At 43.7% G+C, this 20,787-nt stretch overlaps 1 long non-coding RNA gene across 2 annotated transcripts; it reads right to left on the reverse strand.

Annotated features, from left to right (window-relative positions):
• Positions 1–532: 532 nt before the first annotated feature.
• LOC128351866 (uncharacterized) lies at positions 533–20,267 on the reverse strand. 2 transcript variants are annotated; one of them, XR_008320093.1, is made up of 5 exons: positions 20,105–20,267; positions 17,354–17,417; positions 13,266–13,307; positions 3,774–3,867; positions 533–930 (listed from the first exon to the last, which is right to left on the reverse strand). It is a non-coding gene; the product is annotated as an uncharacterized LOC128351866 (long non-coding RNA). The 2 variants fall into 2 exon arrangements; XR_008320092.1 differs by lacking the exon at positions 3,774–3,867.
• Positions 20,268–20,787: the final 520 nt, after the last annotated feature.

Consider the following 20,787-nt stretch of genomic DNA (forward strand, 5'->3'; position numbering starts at 1 on the left):
CATAGGACTGCCATCTAAATGCAACAAAACAAGGGAAGGGAGAAAGGATTTAAATAGATAGGCCTAATAGACCTTCATTCCCAATTCAGCAAGGACGATTTTTGTGTGGATTCAGGTTTCCATACATGAATTTTTCTTCCTGCTCTGATTCCTAGGTACAAAATGATTCTGAAAAGGAGAATGTCTGCACCCTGTTCATTGTTTACATCACCAAACTGATTAATTCTGACATCCCCTTCTCTCCCAAACTGGTGACCAATGCTGTCGGAACTGACAATCCTGTTAATCTGTGTTTTTTCTCTCTGTGTTGGGGGTGGGGTGGGGAGTGGGGGTATATATGGAGGGGAAGGAGGGAGACCTTCATTTGCATCTTCTGCTGCATGCAAGGATCGCTGAGTTAGGACCCACGATGAATGTTTTTTCATTTCAGAATGTTACCACCTAAGCTAAGCTAATTTAAAATAAATACATAAATCTGGTAACCCTAAAGCCTGAGTTACCACAAAATTGTCAATGGTTCATTGTATTTTCAACAGTCTTTTATTATTATTTCATCACTTTGTGTAATTTTTTTCTTCTTAATGCATTACTTTTGAATTGGATCTTTCAGATGCAAACAGAAATTGCTTTTCATTCACAGTAATTTGAAAGTTTTTGTTTTGTGTGTTGACCCTTGCTCTCTGGATGGGTATTTTGTGCAAGAGAACAAAAGCGGATTTCTGACTGTTGGCTCCCTTCTTTTTCATTAGCTTGGTCTTCTGAATTGGGGCCAGAATTTTCTCCTTAAAACGAATGGCGTATCCTCCCAGAAATTTAGACACCTGTCTGCCTTTGTAGCTACAAAGCAGAGGGTTTATCAGCAATGCACACCTTTAACAGTCATGACATGAGCTGGAAAACCATCATGTCAGATGCCTGCATCAAACTGATCTGTGTAAAACAAGGCAAATGAGTGTTACACTTAAAATTGACACTTTTCTCAAGTTCTGACAATATGTCTGTACTGTACCAAAAGTGTTTATATGTCTGCAAATAAAACTATATTTTCATAATCTTTTTATCTGATATCATTTTATATCTTTTTCACTTTAACCCACAGTAATTCATAGCAAGTCAGGTGCCAATAAATATAATCCAGTGCAGCTTTGTATATGCAGACTTACTTGGGAGATTATTCTATATTTAGACATTGATTTGTTAAGTCAAAGCAAGGCTTTGGATGAACTACACTTACTGTAGTTTTAAGAGACATGAGTGATGTATCAAATTAAGCTCAGGACATATAGATTTGCAGAAAAACTGTGGATTGCCTGATCCACCCCTCTTCACACTATGCTATATGCTAGAGAGATGCAAAGCCTTTTTGGAGCATAGGTGTGCCATGCAGGGGCCAAAGAGCAGCATGGGCACATCAGTGCAATAGCAGTTGATTGTTCAGTGCAGGTAGGCTTCCAAGGGACAATTCACCTAGCCGGGAAGATCATAGGATATCCCATTCCTTGACATTTAATGATCCAAAACTGAATGTGTGAACTGATTCCATTGAAAGAAAAAAATTGTGTGTGAAATGATGGGAGGTCATACAAAAGTTCTCTCTCTAGTCTTTGTTCTGTGATGGTTTGATTCATACATGCAAGCCACCATGTTATACTGTAGCCATTAAGTGATGAACAAATGAATGAAGCGGTAACCAGAAAAAAACGCAAATGAGAAGAGCCCACAAGAAAATTGCGCACAGAAAAAACCCCACTGTCATGAATGCGCACAAGAAAAATGCACACACGGAGCATCGCTCACACTGAAAAATGCCCACACGGAAAAATGCCCCACATGGAAAAATAAACACATATAGTAATTTGAAATGCACACTTTTTGAGGCTTGTTATCTATATTTTATTGTTTATTGTTTACTGTTGTTATCTATATTTTATGTTATTGATATCTTATGATTAAAATATTTTATGTTCATATACTCTTGAGTTCAAATGTTTGTAAGGGAAAATCCAGGAAATAAACGTGAACAGTTCTTTATCAACAAACTTTAAATTCATTTAATTTACATTTGTCAACCTTTTTAATGTCGGTATGAAGTAATTTTTAAAGTAAAGACAGAAAGATATTAATTTAAATTAAATTATGTATGTATTAAATTATGTAGGGGCGGAGCACAAGACCGCAGGAGATCAAATCAGGCTGCTGATGCTCCCCCTGCTGGGAAGCAGCTAGAAGCATCAGAAAGTTAAGATAACCCTTTTTTATGAAGTTGCTGCTGCCAAGGAACTGCCAATCTGGATCCAAATTCACAGGGGGTGCAACTGCACCCTTGCACCCTCCTGGATCTGCCCCTGGTCTGGTGCCCCAAAAGAGACTCATTCCAAACGCATCAAGGAAAAGACGTTATTACGCTCCAACACAAGAATTTTTCTGTGTGGGCATTTTTCCATGTGGGCATATTTTGGTGTGAGCAATTTTACGTTTGGGTAATTTTCCATGTGAACATTTTTTGGTGCGAGCAATGTTCCGTGTGCACATTTTTCTTGTGCGCATTTATGACTGGGTTTTTTTTTCTGTGCACAATTTTCTTGTGGGCTTTTTTCATGTGTTTCCCCCCCCCATAGAACCGAATGAAGCACCCTAAGTTATATCCTTGGGTGGGCTCTAGAGCTGCAATTCTATTCCTGCTTACATGGGGGTCACTCTAATTCAACACAATGGGACTTCCTTCAAAGAAATGTGCATGTCCGCTATTGATGGTATGTTGACCTCTTTCAGCTCCATTATTCTGTATGGTTTGTGACGCTCATTGATTAGAAAGGGATTTGTGTATCCTATCAACACACAAATCCCTTTTTAATCAATGAGTGTCACAAACATAGAATAATGGAGCTTCAAGAAGCCAAAATACCATCAGTGGCCCAATCTCATGCACATTTCTTTGAAGGAAGACCCATGATGTTGAATGAGATGGACCCCCATGTAAGCATGAATAGGATTGCAGTTCTAGAGTTCTAGAACCCAGTTTGCTTCAAGATTCAGTTTGCATCCTTTGATTTTTATCATACCCAGACAAGGCCAAATTGTGTTGAATTTTCAGTTAGTAGCATCACTTGTTAACAGGATAATCAGATTTAAGGATATCCGAATGTAGATCATATTTTGTAAGTTTACCCAAGGTTTATCAACAACTGTTAGCAATTATCATTAAATGGAATCTCCAGTATCAACGGTGGTATACCTGGTGAGCAAGCACCAGGGAAAGTGTTTGCTCATCACTTCTGGTTTCTTCTTCTGCTGCTTGTGGACTTCCAAGAAGCACCTGGTTGGTCAATACCACCAGAACAGGATAGACAAATCATTAGTCTGATCTAGCAGAGCTCTTTTTATGTGGAAGGAATATTTATTTCCAGAAGATTATGATGGGGGTGGATTGTGAAAGGCTTCTGCATGAACAAATATTGAGGGTCATGCTTTGTGACTAATTTCTATACAGGAAAGAATTGTTTCTGCAACTGCCTGGGGGCGGGGATGAGGGTTACTGTAAAATGTTAAGTAAAAAGCGGACTCAAGACCTCCATGTTCATTCAGATATATTAGGATACTCTGTTTTTCTTCATGGTGCAGAGTGTGAACTGCTCAAACATACACTTGGTTGTGAGGATTATTTGTCAGGTTTTATCCCATGTAAGTTAAGAAAAGTGTTTATAGTGCTACATGTGCAAGCTATGCAAACAATGGTCCCAGAAGTTTGATTCTGTAAAACGATATGAAATCACCTTCAATATTTGTGGGTTATCCACTGCAGGGATCTTCTCCGTTATTTGATTTACTGTCCTCTTCTCACAAGTCCCAGGGACCAACTACGTGTTCCTTTAGTGGATAATCTTTCTGTTATTCAGAAGCCTGAATTTCTTATAAAAATTGACAAATGTGCATCTGTGTCCTCTAAATTTGCTCAGTTTGAAGCAGCAAAGGTCAGGCATAATGTTGTTAAATCAAAGGCAGTAGGTTGATCGGGTGACCTTAAACAGAGTTTGGTCATGTTGGCTGCGTGTGCTTCCTATTCCTGTACTGTGTGCATTTTGCTTTTATGTACACACTTATTGTTATGGCCTCAAGCTGTCAGTTGTTTGTTAAGAAACAGAGTTGTGTTGAGCCTCAAGCTGCCTGACAGACACTCTCTCTAGAAGGCATCCTCTGTATATTCAGGACCAGCCTATAGATTCCTAGCATGAAATGCACTCTATGCATCCTCGGGGAATTTCACTATTTCATGCCTTCTAGTACTGAGCACTGCCATTCAAAATAGGTTCTCTGCACATGAATCCCAGTTCAAATTACCCCTGTACTTTTCAAATCCCTTCTTAATTCCATATGAAAGTCATAATATCCATATTTCTAGATAGAATCCAGGAACTCCTCATGGAAAGTCCTTTAGTGTATTATTTTCATATGTATATGGATACAGTGGATAAAAGTCTTCTCTCCCTTTGTCCTTTTTAAAAACTAACACCTTGTGAAAGTGCTTTTGCCAAAATGCATACTAATCTTGTTAGTGGAGCTGGCACAAAAATAAACACACCATTCATTAAATATCACAATATCCAGTTAGCAAGCTGAGGGCAAGCAAGCGTGCTTTTTGTCTGATTTAATAAAAGATGAGATTGGCCCAGTCTTTGCACTGCAAAACACACTATAGCACTCCAGTGCAAAATTGATCCTAACCAGAATCTGTAATTAAATAACAGAAGCAACAAGCAGTAGGCTGTAAACCAAGTACTGAGAATAGAAAATCAGTTTATAAACTTCTTTTATGTATATATATAAAGCCACCTATTATTTACAGATGTTTTTCTTTATTAAAAATGAGCAATATGCTCACCACAGTGATGGATACAGTGGCCCACATACAGTTCAGCATTTCACAAGTGTTTTTCACACCGCAGGCATGCAACTGTGTCTTCCAAATGCAAGCTGAGCTTGAACACACTTGCACAAATACAGAAAATGTACAAAGGAGTTTCATGACTGCAGAGCCACTGGAAATAATGGTTGTGTGACTGTGCAGCCCACTCATACAATTTCACATTTGAGCAACTACACACTAGCACAACTTGCTTTTGGAAGACAAAATAGCACTTGCAGTGTGCAAAATGCCCTCAGAATGCTGCACAGTATGTGAGTCACTGTGTGTGGCTTTGTGCAAAAGCATGTGTAGGGAGGGCTTGTATATTGGAAGGATCCCTGGGTGCAGTTGATCTGTACACAGAGACATACTGTATGCAAATATGGCACATGCGCTCACACACACATACACAGGCTCCCTCCCATGCTGCCCTCAAGTGTCAGGGCAGAGGGCAGGTTTTGTTCTCACACACCTCTTTGTCCCCATATACAGCATTTTCCTTTTCCCCATGCTCCAATATTGGAGGAAAAAAAGGTGATATGAGGGACATCAAGCGGCTGTTCTCATGCACAGCCCAACCTGGGTTAGGCAGCATGTGAGAACCGCTGGGATCGAGCCCGATCCCGGTAGGGCAGTGCTGCCTAGCCCAGCTTTTCAACCTGGCTTTTAGCCAGGGTTAAGGGAGTGAGCACACTCTTAACTTGGGCTCTGGGATTGTGGGTCTCCTTGGGCTGCACACAGCCTGAGAAGACGCAGAGATGGGTGCCTAGAGTGCCCATCTCCTGGGGGAATCCCCTAATGCACTGTACTCCATGCATTGTGGGATTCCCGGAGGCTGGGATGATGTGTCCCAGCCCTCTGGATCTTGATAATCTGAGAGCACAGTCCGTGCTCCCAGCACATTTTTACTTATTGTCTGGGGGGAAGTTTGGGTTTGCGCAACCTTCTCCCCACCTGCCCAGTAGGTTGTGTGAATAGCTTCCAAGTCTGCTTTTATTTATTATTATTACTACTACTAATAATAATAATAATAATAATAATAATTCAATTTCTATACCGCCCTTCCAAAAATGGCTCAGGACGGTTTACACAGAGGACATAGCACTGGACATATGGACATAGCACTGTCCTTTGGTTCTTTTTTCGGTTCCACTAGTGTGTGATGGAATAAGCTTAAAGACAGAGGATTTCATTTTAAAGCTTGATATCCTTGATATCTACCAAACATGGCATCCAAGGTAACTGATGATGATGCAGACACATTACAGTGCATCTGCTTTACACTGACTACATTGATGGGAGATAATTTACTTTGTATTTTTTTTTTGTAAAACTGGTAGAAAGCCTTTTTCTTTGTGTTGCTTATTGTCCACATAATATTGCTTTGCCATATTACATCGACAATATAATGCAGTCCTACTCAGTACTAATGGTGAACAATAGTTATCACATTTAATTTAATTTAATTTAATTTAATTTATTTAACACATTTTTATACTGCCCAAAATGCAAGTTCTCTGGTTTACAACAAAACAATAAAAACAACCAACAAGATTAAAAACATTTCAACAATTAAAATTTAAAACATTAAAACTATTAAAACACAATTAAAACAATTTCTAATTAAAAGCCTGGGTGAACAAATGTGTCTTGACTGCCTTTTTAAAAGTTGTAAGAGATGAGGAGGCTCTTATTTTAGCAGGAAGTGTGTTCCAAAGCCTCGGAGCACCAATGGAGAAGGCCCGTCCCTGGGTAGCCACCAGACGAGCTGGTGGCAACTGCAGAAATATTTCTCCAGATGATCTCAATGGGTGGTGTGGTTCATAGCAAAGAAGATGTTCTTTTAAATACCCAGGCCCCAAGCTGTTTAGGGCTTTATAGGTTATAACCCAAACCTTGTACTTTGCCTGGAAACTTATCGGTAGTCAGTGTAGATCTTTTAAGATAGGAGTTATATGGTCTCTCCGAGATGACCCAGAGACCAACTTGGCTGCCACATTCTGGACCAACTGCAGTTTCCAGACTACGTACAAAGGCAGCCCCACATAGAGCACACTGCAGTAGTCAAGTCTGGAGGTGACCAGCAGATGTACTACTGTTCTGAGGTCATTTATCTCATGAAACGTACACAGCTGGTGTATCAGCCAAAGCTGATAAAAGGCACCTCTGGCCACTGCCTCAGCCTGGGACACTAGGGAGAGTTGTATGTCCAGAAGCAACCCCAGACTGCGTACCGGTTCCTGCGTACCAGTTCCTGGAAAGTGTGACCCCATCCAGAACTGGCAGATCAAAAGCATCTCCCGAGTTCCGATCCCACACAATAAGTACCTCCTTCTTATCTGGATTCAGCCTCAGCCTGTTACCTCTCTTCCAGCCCATCACTGCATCCAGTGATATCCTTATGTCTTTTCCTGATGATGTTGACATGGAGAAAAAGATGTGGGTGTCACCAGCATACTGATAACTCCCTGCACCCAATCTCCTGATGATCTCTCCCAGCGGTTTCATGTAGATGTTACACAACATCAAACACAAAATGGAACCCTGAGGGACACCATACCGAAGTTCAGTTTTTGAAGAACAACAATCCCCGAGGGACACCATCTGGAATCTGCTTGAGAGGTAAGAGTGGAACCACTGCAAAGCAATGCCTCCCACCCCAACCCCATCAGATGCTCCAGAAAGATACTCTGCCCCAGCCAGGCTTTGATACTAGACTTTCTGTTGTAGTGAGAAAAGGAAAATAGGAGAAGGGTAGACACACAGACACACACCACTCCATCTCCCACCCACTAGATCTCCATTGGGATTGTCTATTATACCCATTTTGCACACTGGAGGTAAACATGGCATTGATCAGAACCAACATATTGAACTGTGCCAAGAGAGTGGATTACAAATCAGCAGAATGCCATGTATTCTGGTGTTCTGTGTTGGTTTCTTGTCTGTGGACAGCCAAGGACAATTGCAAGATCTGCCAGTGAAAGGAATTTCCTTTGCCTATATCTGCTCTGCTTTGCCATTACTCTGTGGCTGTCTCCTATCTTCTGTTTAATTGCAACACACTTTTTCGCCTGGGTCTGCTGGTGGAAGGAGGGGTTGGCAACCATTGCAGCTACAAAGGCAGGGGCTGCACCAAGAGTACAGCCATTGGAGGGCCACTGGGCAGGCCACCTGTAGGCAGCTGCCAAAGCCAGCTGCCAAAGGAGGCCAGCCTTTGGGGGCAGGACAGAGGGCTGAGGAAAGTTATGCTGTTGATTTAAAAAGCGTCTCTGTTTATTTGTTCATTTTTATGCAGGTATGCGTTTTGGTGTACCTCAAGTTGGGGGGGGGGAGCATGTTCATTGTCCCTGGGGTGATTCCAGTGGTGGTTGGGAACAGTTGAAGAAGTGGTGTTGGCAGGGCAGCAAGCTGTTATAGTGGAAGGGAGATCAGAAATTTAATAGTTGTTACCCCTTCCAGCTTCCCTGCCAGCTCTTTGACCTTGGGGAGCAGTACCAATCTCCCCCAGAACCTCACCTTGCTTCTTTGTAATGCCAGGTCAGTTCAAAATAAACCAGAAATTATCCATCATTTGATTGTAGATGATGGAGCTGACTTGGTATGTATTACAGAGACCCGGAAGGGGGAGGGTAGTGGTCCAGTTTGGGCCCAGCTTCTCCCGGCAGGATACTCGATTGTAGAGTATAAAATAAATATCATTGTATTTTAAATTGCTGTAATTATGTTAATGTTTTAATGGTTTTATATTGTGAGCTGCCCAGGGACTTTTTTGTATGGGATGGTATATAAATGTACTAAATAAAATAAAATAAATCATAAAAATAGTGCAGGGGGGAGGAGGAGTGGCTGTGGTCTATAAGAATAATATCTCCCTTACCAGGGTTCCTGTCAGGGAATTGGCCTATCTTGAATGTGATACATAGACCTATATCTGGTCTCCAAGGATAGACTGGGACTTCTGTTGGTGTACCATTCACCTACTACCCAAAAGAGTCCCTAACTCAGCTGACTGACTTGGTTGCAGAGTTGGGGTTGGAGTTTCCTAGACTAGTAGTTCTGGGGGACTTTAATGTTCACTTTGGAACCAGTTTGTCAGAATCAGCTCAGGAGTTCATAGCTATCCCAAGTGGTCTCAGGACCAACGCATGTTGCTGGTCACACTCTCAATTTGGGTTTTTACTCTGATCAGGAAGGTGTTCCGTGGGTGGGGACTCCTGTGATTTCCCCAGTGTCAGGGACTGAGCACCATCTGCTTAAGGTTGGACTCACAGCCTCAACCCTCCTCTACAGGGGTGAATGACCTATTAGGGTAGTCAGCCCAAAAGGCTATTGAATCCAATAAGATCCCAAGAAGCCTTGGAAGGCTTTAAGGTTAGTTCTGCCAGTGATTCTGAAGATGCCCTGGTTCAGACTTGGAATAATGCCCAGAGAACTCACATTTTGGGCAGTATAAAAATGTGATAGATAGATAGATAGATAGATAGATAGATAGATAGATAGATAGATAGATAGATAGATAGATAGATAATGAACTAATTAGGGCAGTAGACATGATTGCTCCTAAGCACCCTCTCTGACCCACTTTTAAATTAGCCCCTTGGTATATGGAAGAACTACGGGGGGTGAAGCAGCAAAGCAGATGGCTTGTGCACAAGTGGAGAAAGACTCAGCTCGAATCCAACAGATTACAACACAGAGCACATTTGAAGATCTATGTTCTGGCAATGCGTGCAGCAAAGAAGCAGCTCTTTTCTGCTCAAATTGCTTCTGCAAGCTCACATCTAGCAGAGTTGTCTAGGGTTGTGAGAGGACTAGTACATGCCCCTCCTCTCCTGAATAAGTATTTAGATCCATCAATTACCCAGTGTGATATTTTTAATGAGTTTTTGCAGATAAAATTTGTTGTATTCGAGCTGAACTAGACTCTACAGTTACTGCAGGTTCTACTGTGGAAGTGTCCAGCAGCTCCTCTTGTGTGGTTACATTAGATCAATTTCAGTTTGTGACTCCTGAGGATATGGACAAGATACTTGGGACACTTCGCCTTACCACCTGTCCTCTTGACCCTTGCTCAACATGGTTTATACAATCTGGCAGGGATGCTATTGGAGAGGGTCTTGTTAACATCATTAATGCTTCTCTGAGGGAGGGCAGGATGCCTCCTTGTCTCAAGGAGGCAATTATTAGCCCACTTCTGAAGAAACCTGCATTGGATCTCTCAGAATCAGGCAATTATAGGCCTGTGTCCAACACCCCATGGTTGGGCAAAGTGATTGAGATGGTATGGCAACTCAGCTCCAGGCTTTCTTGGAGGAAGTGGATTATCTGGACCCATTTCAAATGGGCTTTCAGGCAGGCTATGGGGTTGAGATGATCATGGTTGGCCTGCTGGATGATCTCCAATTAGGAATCAACAGGGGGAGTGTGACTTTGTTGATCCTTTTGGTCTCTCAGCGGCTTTCAATACCATCGACCATGGTGTCCTTCTGGGGCACCTGAAGAAGTTGGGAGTGGGATGCATGGCTTTGCAGTGGTCCTGCTCCTACCTCTCTGGAAGATTGCAAATGGTGTCGCTTGGATACTGTTGCTCTTCAAAACAAGAGCTCTGGGATGGAGTCCCACAAGGCTCCATACTGTCTCCAATGCTTTTTAACATCTACATGAAACCTGCTGGGGGAGATCATCGGGGAGATCATCAGGTGCAGGATGTTACCAATATGCTGATGACACCCAAATCTTTTTTTCCATGTCAATTTCATCAGGAAATGGCCTAACTTCCCTAAATGCCTGCCTGAGGGTGGTAATGGGCTGCATGAGGGAAAACAAACTGAGGCTGAATCCAAGCAAGATGGAGGTACTCATTGTGGGAGGTCAAGACTTAGGATGTGGTTTAGAACTGCCTGTTCTGGATGGGGTTGAACTCCCGCAAAAAGAGCAGGTACGTCGTCTGATAGTACTTCCAGACCCAAACCTCTCCCTGATATCTCAGGCTGAGGCAGTGGTCAGGAGGGCTGTCTATCAGTGGTCAGGAGGGCGGTCTATCAGCATTGGCTGATTTGCCAGCTACGACCATTTCTGGAGATAACCTTAAAACAGTGCTGCATATGCTGGTAACATCCAGACTTGACTACTGCAATACACTCTATGTTGAGTTGCCTTTGTACGTAGTTTGGAAACTGCAGTTGGTGCAGAATGAAGAAGCCAGGTTGATCTCCGGGGTTGTCTGATGAGATCAAGTTACACCCATTTTAAAAGAACTACACTGGCTGCCAATATGTTTCCGGGCAAAATACAAAGTGCTGGTCATTACCTATAAAGCCCTAAACAGCTTGGGTCCCAGATAATCAAGAGAACACCTTCTTCACCAAACCTGCTGCCTATTAAGATCATCTGGGGAACTATAGTTGCAGTTGCCACCAGCTCGGTTGGTGGAGACTGAAAACTCTTTTCTAGAGTTGCCCCAGGACTCTGCAATGTGCCTCTTAATGAAATTAGAGTTTCCTCTTCTATAAATGTTTTTAAGATGTACCTGAAAACATATCTCTTTAGCCAGGTTTTTAGTTTATAGTTTTAAAGATTCAGGTTTTAGAGTTTTTATTTGTATTTTTAAATTGTGTCTGTTTTAATGGTTTTTAGATTGTGAACTGCCCAGGGATATTTTTGTATGGGCGGTATTTAAAAAAATAAAACTTTTCTTGATGTACCCAAACTCACTGACATAGTTTTGAAAATCCTCTGGACAGAACTACAGCAACAGTTCAAACATATATTTTGAGATGCAGTCACACAAATGCCGCAATTCAAAACACAGAAGCAGGTTAGAACCAGCACTTCAAGTTCAGACACTCAAGAGTCAAAGTGATTCACAAGGGAATAATACGCTTTACTCTGATCTCTTCTTATTCTAGCTGTCAGTGGCCTATATCACAAAAAGAGCCTGCAATTTTGATGCAGCACAGCCTAAATATCCCCTGTATTTGAGAGGGTCGCTGACCAACATAGCAATGGTTTCATTTCAGTACTTGATGCTTTTGCAAAGATGGGGACAAGGTATTAACGAGAGATTTTCAGCACTGCCCTTGTACTGAGAGCACAGAATCAATGATTTCTAATATTCACTGGTACTTTGTGTATTGACATTTATGTAGCAATGTAATTCAAAATCAGAGCTCACATAGTTGCCTATGTTTGGCTGCTGTGCATAAGCCACATTGCCTGTCATTTAATAGGACCACTCCAGAATAACTGAGTTCTGGCTTGAATCCTTAATCTGGAATACATGCAGTTGAGTTAATTCACAGCTTTTCCATACTTGACTGAAACAGCAACATAAGAAAAGAAAAGGCCCATCTAGGGGATAGGTCTGTAGCTTAGTGATAGAGCATTTAGGTCCCAGGTTCAGTCCCTGGCATCTCCAGGTAGTGTAGCAAGCCTCCTAAAGTTCACAAGTGGGATATGAAGACAACAGACCACCTCTATTCAGAGATATACTGCCTTTGAACATTGAGATATCATCTAATTAACATAGCTAAGAGCAATTCAAATGCAAGGTACATTCTCCTGAAACAATTATTGGCTTAGCTTGGAATGAACATAGGCTGCAGGTACGGATTACTCACACTAGTAGGACATATATTATCAACTTGCTAGAAAAATAGTAATTGGTTTAACTGAATAGAGAAATGTTCTTTGGGAACCATTTACTAACATAATGATTTTTCATACTGCTAACATGTAAGCATAAAGATTCATATGATTCTCAGGATAGTTTAAGTGGAAAGTATAAATATAGGTAAAATTATTCATCACATAGAATAGACAATGAGGCTCTTCACACGATTAGTGTGAAGAGCCGCCAACAGGTTTGCGGGGAGAGCGGGCTTAGCCTGCTCTCCCTGCAGATGAGCCACCCTGCAGTGGCCACCCACACAACTGCCGGCTCTGTCACGGGGCTGGCCAGGGCTGGGGAGTTCGGGGGCCGTGCGGCCCCTGGAAGCTCCAGCATGCCCTGTGCGAGTGCACAGGGCATGCTGGAGAGACCCCTGAGCTGGGAGGCTGCTTTTCAGCCTCCTGGTCGAGGGTCTACTCATGAGTAGCCACAGTGTGGAGCTGCACCACGGCTACTCATGGTTTTTAAAAACCGGGTTTGCAGAGCGCTCGCTCCGCAAACCTGGTTTAAGGGGAGGGTTACTTTGGCAAGTTAACCGCCTGGAGGCCACTGGGCTCGCTTGCGAGCCCGGTGGTTCTCATAGTCAGGAGAAATCGGGCTAGGCTTCCCTAGCCCGATTCCTCCTGATTGTGGGAATAGCCTCAATAGATTTTTTAATTACCCCACTCATCAGTCCCTTCTGGATCATACCATATCAAGTTCTTCAGGTTCTTTTCAAAAATGAAGCTGCATCTATATCATGAGAAAGGGAGAAAATATCAATCAATAGACAAAAAAAGGAAAATAGTTCAAGAACTATTGTAAGCATGCCTTCTGGATGAAAAATGACCTCTTAAAACTCTTGTTGCTGGCCACATAAATGGCCTCCGTTAGTGCGTGGATGTCACTTGAATGGGCCAGAGATGGTCCGAACCTACTCTGGGGGAGGCCAGCAGGGGTGGGGAGAACCCCAGCAGGGGTGGGGAGAACCACTCTCACGCCCACTGAAAATCGAGTTAAGTACCCATGACTCTCCTCAAGTCCCCTCTCTACCCTTATGGTATCACCCCTGCCACTATACTGGTTAAGTGGAATCCTCACTGGATTCCAGTGCTAGTATCTGGAATCTGGAACCATGATACAGCTAGTATCATGGCTGAATGGGGATTTGAGCTCAGGTCTGCCCGGTCCTAGTCCAGCACTCTAACCACTACACCATGCTGGCTTGATCTAAATTTGATCTAAACTGGCAAAACCAGTTCCATGCATACCCCTATTTAGCAGGAGAGCAGGGGGTGCGCCACTGGTTCAGTACATAATAGATTAATAATTAAAATAGCAGTGCTGAGAGAATAGTGCTGACACAACGGATCAATCATCCAGATCCAATTCAGTGGTATTATATATTGGTTTGGTGTTCTATTCTCTGAAACCATTTCCTTCATGTTGCAAAATTTCACTGCCCTGTTTCTAGGGAGTTGTACAACTTGGTATTTGTAGGAAGGTGAAGAGGTATGTAACACAATAGTTTTTGTTCACTCTCCCTACTCCTCTAGTTTAAGGTTTAAGTTCAGCTTTACTGAGTTATAGTCAGTCTGGATGAGTTACAACTTTTATTATTGATTTTTACTATGAACACCTGCTCCTGAGGAAATTCTGTCTAACCAAAAGATTAGTGAAAGAATTGCCCTACTTGCACTCTCAACCTCCCCCCCCCACGCACCTAAATTATTGTTCAATAATTGCTCCCCTGTTTTGCAATGAATAGAGAAGTGCATGGAAGCTGGTTCTGAATGAGAGCCAAAATATACAAAGAATCTGGCAAGAATCCTTTCTTGGTGATGTGGAGATAGTATTGGCAGTTCAGCTGGATGGTGATCTATGAAATCCGGATGGGGAATCAGTGATATCCAGAATTTGGCAGCGGATGGCATTATGTTTTATTTATTGTCTATAGTAGCCATACACAGTTGGACATCATTCAGTATGTGCTGCTGTGCTGTAGCAAGCTCTCTGCCTTTATTACGGTTTCTAAGCTCATTAGAATTCACTGCAAGCCCATAATAGCCATCCAAGCAAGTGAAAACTCTCATGCACTAGCACAAGGATGTTGCAGAAATTGTTTAACAAAGCAAGAAAGAAGCACTTTCGCAGCAGCACTAAAATAAACATTTTGTAAAAGTTTTCAAGTTAGCAGCCTTGTGCTGATGCATTATATTAGACAAACACTAGTTAAGTATTCTTCTAGGTCTTTGAAAATGCTTGTAAATAGAGAAAAAGCGTGCTATACGTTGACTTGGTGTCAGTATATATAGGTTTTACAATGCATAGTAGAAATGGGATCATCAGTATAAATCCAATCTAATTGGGTCCTATCAAAGTTTTACTGCTAATGAAGTAATTAAATGTGGATGGGCTCAAACCTGGTCACAACTTGGTGGTTGCTTGCACACAAATATAAGTGCATCTGTTCTGATATCACCAGATCCAGTCTTAGCCTTGGGACAAAACTTGCCAGGCCTAAAATATTCTGCCTGATGCAGACAGCTCATCTTGCTTCAGGATGAGGCCAGTCATATATCTACCTACAACCATAGTAACAGTTCAATGGGAACAATCAGACTGTTCACTAAACCCCAAACTATGTATTACATTAAACACAAAGAGGAGCATCCCATGATCACTGAGACTGGCCTGAATTGGGTTAGCAGGGAGAGCACACCAGCAGCCCTGGGCAGCTGTATCGTCCGCCCACACGACTGCTGGCTCCGTCACGGAGCTGGTGGGGGCTGCAGAGATCAGGGGCCATGTGGCCACCGGAAATTCCAGGATGCCCCACACAAGTGCGTGGGGCATCCAGGAGAGATCCCCAGGGCTGGGAGGCTTGTTTCAGCCTCCCGGCGGGGGTCTCCTCATGTGTTGCCATGGAGCAGAGCCGCACCGCGGCAATATACGATCAGAAAGATGAGATTAATAGAGCACTCGCTCCATTAACTTTGGCTAAGGGGAGGGGTACTTTGGGAGGTTTGCTTCCGGCCGCCACGCAGCTCCCGTCGCAGCAGACGATTGGCAAAAAGCAGGTTAGGCTCTCTTAGCCTGCTTTTTGCCGATGGTGAGAATCTCCTCAAAATTTGGCTGTGTATACCACCACCACCACCCGCCTTCTGTAAATAGCAGCTGCAGGGAAGACTGATCAAAATTGGGACCAGGTTCTACAATAAGGAAATGTTTAACCCTTTCCTACTGTGGTAGCAAGTATGACCTGTCCCCTTTGCAAAGCAGGATCCACCCTGGTTTGCCTTTGAATGGGAGACTACATGTGTGAGCATTGTAAGATATTCCCATTAGGGGATGGGACTGCTCTGAGAAGAGCACCTGAAGGCTTGCATGCAGAAGCTTCCGAGTTCCCTCCCTGGCATCTCCAAGACAGGACTGAGAGAGACTCCTGTCTGCAACCCTGGAGAAGCCACTGCCATCTGTGTAGACAATACTGAGCTAGATGGACCAATGGTCTGACTCAGTATAAGGCATCTTCCTATGTTCCTATGACTTAAATCACCCTTCCAAAGCTGCTATTGACCCCAGAAGGTAAGGTGTCAATGGCAGCTTCTCTTTCCGGGCAAATAGCAGCTTGGAGCTGATTTTCGTGGGGCCATAGCAAAATGGTAGAGCATCTGCTTTGCAGAAAGTCCCAGGTTCAATCTCTCGCATCTCCAGGGATTGGAGATCCCATCAACAGGGATCTCCAGCAGCTTGAAGAGCTGCTGCTAGTCAATGCAGGCAATACAGAGTTAGATGGACCAATAGTGTGACTCAGTATAAGGCAACTAACTATGTTCTTAAAAGCATGGCACAGCAGGAAAGCATTATATCCCCAGTCCCAATCCTCATTGGGCCCCCACTCTCAATCCTAAACCTGCTCTCCCAGCAAACTTCAGCGGAGCTCTTTTCATTGGTCATGAGAAGAGCTTCAGTGAATTTAACAGAACATGTAATTTGGGCCTGTGACTTCTGTGACAGAAAAGGAAAGTCATTTTGGGTGGGCAGAGCTGTGGATGTCACCAGCTATGTGTTGCTGATAGGAATCAAGGAAGGCCAGAAGCAAAAGTAGGCCAGAAGCAGATGCTTTGGCCTGTAGGAGGGCCTTCTCTGTGGCCACCCCTCTTCTTTGGAACACCCTCCCCCACAATTCATTCAGCCCCCTCCTTAGTGGCTTTTAAGGTCCTTCTCAAGACCTACATTTTTCACCAGACTTTTGCCCTTTAATTAATTAATTTTTTTAATGCTATAGTTATTGTTATTCTTCACCACCTAGAGTCTTTGGAGAAGGTAGTATACAAGAAATTTATAACAAACAACAACAACAATTAATCAATTATAATAAATATGACAAAGTCAGGGATATTCAGGGTGACAAAGCTGAATGAGAAAGTGGCTAAAGAAGTTGCAGGAGTTCAACAGAAGGAAGATGAGGGGAAGCACAGCTGAAAATGAGGATGAGGTGGCAGTTGGGTGAGAAGCAAAGGCTTGGTGAAAGAATGGCAAGAGGGTGAGTGCAACAGATGCCAGAGGAAAATGAGGTGGGTGAGGTACTAAGCAAAAAGATGGCAAGGAAAAATCTTACTTGGCTATCAAGGAAGAGCTGCATGTTGTTGGCAATCAAGTTGGCAAGTTGGCAATCAAGTTGGCAAGGGAATTACTATACAAGGGACTTACTAAATACCTAGTGGGGGAAGAGCAGGGGCTCAAATCTTATCTGGAAACAGCATCTTCTTATATGGAAGCTGTCATGCACTTACCTGCATTTATTTTATGATTTTTATTCCTCTCAGTGTTCCTTTATTTTGCTGCCACCTAAAGTCTCTGTATGAATAGACAGGATATCAGGATTTAAGTATGTAAAGGTCTTTTGCTGAGGCAATGCAGTGTTGTAGGCATGGGGAGCCAGACTGAGGCTGCCTTCTGGCGTGGTGGCAAACCACAGGTCCCACAGACCCACAGTTTGCCTCCTTTCCCCTGGCAAAGGGAAGTAACTGGCTGCGTGAGCTTCCTTCAATGCAAGGACAGCCACGGCAGCCAATTGTGCTTCATAATTGGAGGAGCTTCCTCCCCTTAACTCCAGTTTGTGCAAGCTGGCCACCTTCAGACATAACGCCAAACCAGAGGCATCCATGCCAGAGATTCAGTTTTGTGATCGTCCAAATGCGTGAACCCGCGGTTTCATCACAAAAGCAACCCAAGGCTTTTAACTCAAAACTGAATTTGAATCTTTGGTTCCACTTGAGTTTTGCCCCCAGAACCTTGGGTCCCAAAGCGGCATCGTGTCATCCAGTTTCTGCTGCTGTGTCAAACCAGAGTTGAGGGTAGGAAGTTCCTCCCTCTCTCATTCTCAATTGCCCATTGCAGCTTTCCTTCATGCAAAGAGGAAGCTTGTGCAGACAGTTCCTCACCACTTGCAGTCTCCCAGAATGCAGATCAGGATAATCTGGGAGTGCTGCAGGGGGGGGGGATGGGGGCAAACTGTGGGTCCATTGGACCCACAGTTTGCCATTATGTGCAAAGACAGCCATTGAAGGCAGTGGGCCCTTGGTTTGGTGAGTGAAACTTCATTCCAACCGAGGGTTCATTCCCAGGTTTGGGGGATGAATTGGAACCACCGTTTGGTTTGTCTCTGGTTCCCCATGATGTCCAGAGGTGGCCTAAGTTACTCACAGATTTTTTCAAGATGAATAAAATAGAGGTTTATTAATTATTAGTTCTGATGTTAGGTTGGTCCTCTACTTAGAAAGCAGGCGGGGCATAACTATAATGGGGCACGGGGAGACAGTTGTCTGGGGGCCCACTGCCTTGGGGGGCCCCCAGAGGCAAGTCACACGACTGACTTCCCCAGCTGTGCACCCACCCGGGCTTCCTTCAGTTGTATTCATCCTCCAAAATTTATGTGAGTGTTAAGACCTGGAGCTACCAGAACAGCATGTCTTTCTCTAGTACCATTAAATGACTTGTATTGTCCACAATTACAAAACCTTTTTTTAAAAAATTAGGATGATGTTCTATTGTGGCACATAGGTGTTATATATATATGCTTTTTGTTACCACTATTCAGCCTCATTTAAGATTTCTTTACTTGATGAGCTGAGTTTCAGTGAAAGGGGGCCCATTTTTTAAATCTTGTCTCTGGGCCCACTCCAACCTTGCGATGCCCCTGGTAGGGTAGTTTACTTGCTTAGTTAGAGGACTGTTTGGACCACTATAGAAGCTTTTCTTACACTTCAGACACATGCAACTTTTATAAGAATGTTGCTTTTTAAATCGTTTCTCTTCACAGCTCTTACAACTGGTCTACTTTAAGTATATTTCATACAGGACAATACTTTGTTCCCTTTCCCCCCAGCCTTTACACTAGAGTGTACATCAGACATTTTTACACAGTGAACCTTCAGTTCCAACTGCTCACTTCAACAACTGAACTCTAACTGCTTTCTAACTGAACATTTTAAAATTGCCCCTGCTCTCTTCACTAGGGGTTCCCCAGTCTTGGCTGCAGGGCTTTTCTCTGCTGGACTCTTAGGCCACATTCAGACATCGCAGGAACTGGCTTAGAACTGCAGTTTGCAGTTAACATTCTAAACTGGGGATTGCATCGGAGACAATCCCCCATTCCCAGTTCAGGAAAATCCAAAGGCAGCTTAGTTTCTCCCCTCCCACTTTCTGGTCCTTACTTGTACAGCCATGCCGGTGCCAGGCTGTGGACATGCTTCACAGTGCCAGGAAATTGCTCACAAGGTGTGTGTGTGGGGGGGGATTTCTACAGGTTCAGGGCGTCCAGCACAGACCTACCACTGCTATTGCTGCAAGGATTGTAGACTTCAAGCAGTGCTAGGTAATTTTGAAGCCCAGACCTGAAGGGCTTTGGAGCCCCCACCCCCAGCTTGAGGGCAGGGGGATAAGTTAAATCTCTCTCTCTTTGTACCTTTTAACCATCTGCCACTGTGCAGTGGGGACGAGGCGGCCACTCGAGGGGAGTCCAAGGGGGTGGCAAGAGCTCCTTCTCTGAGTCTGCCTGCCACCCAAACGACAGATTGGGCTGTTTTCGGCCCTTTTCAGGCCTCTGAGCCCCTAAATGGGCCGAGAACGTCCTGATCTGTCATTTAGGAGACAGGTGAGTTCAGGGAAGGGGCTCTTGTTGCCGCCACCTCCCCCAATTTAGTCCCCCCTTGAATGGCTGCTCTGGTGCCCCCATCCCCGCCACACAGTTGCAGATGGTTAAAAGTTTTTAAAAAAGATTTAACTGGTGCAGCAGGCAGCAGCAGGGTGAGCATGGGGCAGGGGTGGGTATCTGGAGAGGCCCCCAGAACATTTGGAGGCCCCTCCAGGGGCAAGAGGCCATGGACATAATCCGCAAGTTCCATGGCTAAATCCACCTCTGCTCCCTGGTAGTTATGCTGGCCCTTTAATTATAAGAGCAGCAGGGCCTGGTGTGCCTGTTGGCAGGCAGAGGAAGTAGGAAGTGTGTAGGGAGGGGCATGATATTCAGTCAGGAAACACACCTTGGAGTCCTGGGTAACCCCTAGAGTGTAACCGCTGTTGGTGCTACTCCAAGCTGGCCTCTCACTGGTTGTATAACCTGTAACCACAGTTATAGTGGCGGATGCATGCAGACAACATGACAGCCAGTGTTCCCTCTAACAGGGATTCCCAGATGTCATTGATTACAACTCCCAGAATCCCCAGCTGCAATGGCTTTTCCTTGGGGATTCTGGGAGTTGTAGTCAACAACATCTGGGAATCGCTGTTAGAGGGAACACTGACAACAGCGCCTTCTAACAGAGATTTAGAGCAGTGAAACTGAGGAGTAATCCCAGCTCCAAATTCCAATTTGGTAAGTAAACTGAACCCTGTGTTTTGGTTGCGAGGCCGTGGTTGCATGCATTCAGACATTGCACGAAACTGGAGTTACAGGTTGGCCGGTAACCTGTAACTCCTATTTAGTGTGATGTCTGAATGCAGTCTCAGTATGACCTTTAACCCCTTCTTGCCCAGATAACATTCCAAACCCAAATTATATAGCACTAAACACATTTTAAGCATTCATCAAACCTCATCTTATCATAGACGCTCTTTCTGTAATTAATGCACTCTGCAGCTGCTCAGCAGTTATTTCACTTATTTTATAGAGAATTTTACAGAAAGCACCACAGAACATGAGCACTGATGTTCAGTATAAAGTCAG

Source organism: Hemicordylus capensis, chromosome 3 (assembly GCF_027244095.1).
Source record: "Hemicordylus capensis ecotype Gifberg chromosome 3, rHemCap1.1.pri, whole genome shotgun sequence".
Taxonomy (NCBI): Eukaryota; Metazoa; Chordata; class Lepidosauria; order Squamata; family Cordylidae; genus Hemicordylus; species Hemicordylus capensis.